The sequence below is a fragment of the Lynx rufus genome, unplaced genomic scaffold (genome assembly GCF_022079265.1).
Source record: "Lynx rufus isolate CCGP_SWC_20201006 ecotype Redwood Valley unplaced genomic scaffold, mLynRuf1.p SCAF_8, whole genome shotgun sequence".
Taxonomy (NCBI): Eukaryota; Metazoa; Chordata; class Mammalia; order Carnivora; family Felidae; genus Lynx; species Lynx rufus.
Window position 1 is genome coordinate 73463274 of NW_025814896.1, and position 3125 is coordinate 73466398.

Here is a 3125-nt window from a genome sequence, read left to right on the forward strand (position 1 = left end):
CAAATGTGAAGACTGAATTTTAAAAGTTACAGAGAATGATTATTCACATTATAAAATGACTCATCCCTTATAAAAGGGATTTATTATCTTTCTTTTAAAAGGATATTCCCCTAGAGCATTTGGGTACTTGTCTGCTCATTGTCTTTTGTTTTGTTTTGTTTTTTTAATTAAATTAGAATACTCCATGATTCAGTTTCTTAAAAAACTTACACTATGACCTATGATATGACCCAGGTGTTCCACTCCTAAGACATTTACCCAAGAGACATGAAAGCACGTATCGACACAAAAACTTGTATACAAATGTTCGTAGCAGCTTTATTTGTAGTAGCCCCAAACCAGAAACAGCTCAAATATCCATCACAGGTGAATGTGTAAATGAACTGTGTTGTATCTGTACAATGGAATACTACCCAGCTATAAAAAAAAAAAAAAAAAAAGTATTGCTGTGTATAACAACAGGGCTGAATCTCAAAGTAATTATGAAGAAGACAGACAGAAAAATTTCATACTGTGTGATCCCATTATTAGAGAATATGTAAACTAATCTATAGTGACAGAAAGCAGATGTGTGGTTGTCTGGGGGGTGGGGGAGTGTGAATACATGGAGGTGGGACAAGAGGATGGACTACAGCGGGGTATGAGGAAACTTTTTGGAGCGATGGATGTGCTCATTGATTGTGGTGATGGCTTCACAGGTGTATACATATGCCAAAACTTCTCAAACTGTGTAATTTATATATGTGCCATTCATTGTATTTCTTTTTTTTTCAATATATGAAATTTATTGTCAAATTGGTTTCCATACAACACCCATTGCTCATCCCAAAAGGTGCCCTCCTCAATACCCATCACCCACCCACCCCTCCCTCCCACCCCCATCAACCCTCAGTTTGTTGTCAGTTTTTAAGAGTCTCTTATGCTTTGGCTCTCTCCCACTCTAACCTCTTTTTTTTTTTTCCTTCCCCTCCCCCATGGGTTTCTGTTAAGTTTCTCAGGATCCACATAAGAGTAAAACCATATGGTATCTGTCTTTCTCTGTATGGCTTATTTCACTTAGCATCACACTCTGCAGTTCCATCCACGTTGCTACAAAGGGCCATATTTCGTTCTTTCTCATTGCCCTGTAGTACTCCATTGTGTATATAAACCACAATTTCTTTATCCATTCGTCAGTTGATGGACATTTAGGCTCTTTCCACAATTTGGCTATTGTTGAGAGTGCTGCTATAAACATTGGGGTACAAGTGCCCCTATGCATCAGTACTCCTGTATCCCTTGGGTAAATTCCTAGCAGTGCTATTGCTGGGTCATAGGGTAGGTCTATTTTTAATTTTCTGAGGAACCTCCACACTGTTTTCCAGAGTGGCTACACCAATTTGCATTCCCACCAACAGTGTAAGAGGGAAAAATATGGAACGCTTCACGAATTTGCATGTCATCCTTGCGCAGGGGCCATGCTAATCTTCTCTGTATCGTTCTAATTTTAGTATATGTGCTGCCGAAGCAAGCACTCATTGTATTTCTTTTTTTTTTTTTTAATTTTTTTTTTCAACGTTTATTTATTTTTGGGACAGAGAGAGACAGAGCATGAACGGGGGAGGGGCAGAGAGAGAGGGAGACACAGAATCAGAAACGGGCTCCAGGCTCTGAGCCATCAGCCCACAGCCTGATGCGGGGCTCGAACTCACAGACCGCAAGATCGTGACCTGGCTGAAGTCGGACGCTTAACCGACTGCGCCACCCAGGCGCCCCTCATTGTATTTCTTATATGTCAACTATACCTCAGTAAGTCCCCTCTCCTCCTGCCTACTGGTTCTACCACTCTTTTGCATCCCTCCCAACCCACTCAAAGTCAAGAACGTGGGCAAGAATGGGCCAGCATTGTAGTCTGGAGTACAGAATGCTGTGCTAGATATGGGCATAGGGGTACAATGAAGACACCTGCAGGAGGTGATCTTGAGCTGATTAGGAGAGAGGGGTGTTACATCTGAATCTGGGAATGTCTGGAATGAAGGTATATGTGGTCATTCCAGGGGATGAGACTGGGGGAAAGCAGGGGCCTTGTGTGCTTATCGGAGAGTTTGACCAATGTTGAAAGCCCTGGAGCATCACTGATGGCTGGTAAATAGGGGGAAAGACAAAATCAGCTCAAAGCCCTTGCCCATATCTGGGAAAATGAGGCAAGAATATCAGGTTCAGAGCTCAAGGAACCCATAGGAGATGCTACTCCCCAGTCCAAAAAATGTTCCTGCCAGAGAACCTTGTTATCCAAGAGGGGACTATCTTGCCAGGCTCTGCTCTGTCCAAGAAACTGCATACCACATTGGAATCCCACCTGTACAAATACTTAAAATTTTTCATTTCAAAAATCAAAGTGTTCTTTGTAGGAACTAAGAAAAATAGGGTTTTTTTTTTAAAAAAATGAGAAAAATTAAATTGCTTTTCATACCACCAGCCAGTGCTTACTTTTAACATTTTGGTGTATACTCTTCCAGCTGAAGGTATGTTTTCAAAAAAAAAAAAAAAAAAAAAAGAATCATAACATACTCATTTTGTTACCTGCTATTTCATCTGATAATTGTCCCATATTTTACATATATCTATAAAATATCATTGTTTTTATTTTAGGCTTGAAAGTCTACATATTTTTTATGTATGTGAGTGTGTGTGTATATATGTGTATGTGTGTGTCTGTGTATATATATGTGTGTGTGTGTTTGTGTGTGTGTGTATCATTATTTATTTAACCAAGCTCTTTTTGGGAATTTTGTTGTTGTTGTTAAAACATTTTTTAAATTCTGAGAACATGAGGATTTTATTTTTAAAAAGGAAAATAAAGAATCCGTAGTTTATTAAAATTTTATTCAAACATGTATTTTTTTTTAATGTTACAGAGAAATAGCCTTGGTCTACTGGATGTTAAAACCAAATGAAGGGGAGGGAGGTCCATTTCTAGAATTACACATGGGTACATACAGTGGTTCTTTGTTATCCAGTGATAATTATTTCATCTGTGCTGTTCGCAAAAAACAGCCACTGATGTGAATTCTGTTGTTTCAAAGGAAGATTTCTTCCTTATCAGAAATAAGTTAAAAAGTAATAAATACCAGAAATAAGTTAAA

The 3125-nt window shown here is 38.7% G+C and overlaps 1 non-coding gene across 1 annotated transcript; it reads right to left on the reverse strand.

Moving 5' to 3' along the window:
• Positions 1-1407: 1407 nt before the first annotated feature.
• Positions 1408-1514, reverse strand: LOC124504525 (U6 spliceosomal RNA). Its single transcript, XR_006960481.1, has one exon. It is a non-coding gene; the product is annotated as a U6 spliceosomal RNA (small nuclear RNA).
• Between the last annotated feature and the right edge of the window lie 1611 nt (positions 1515-3125).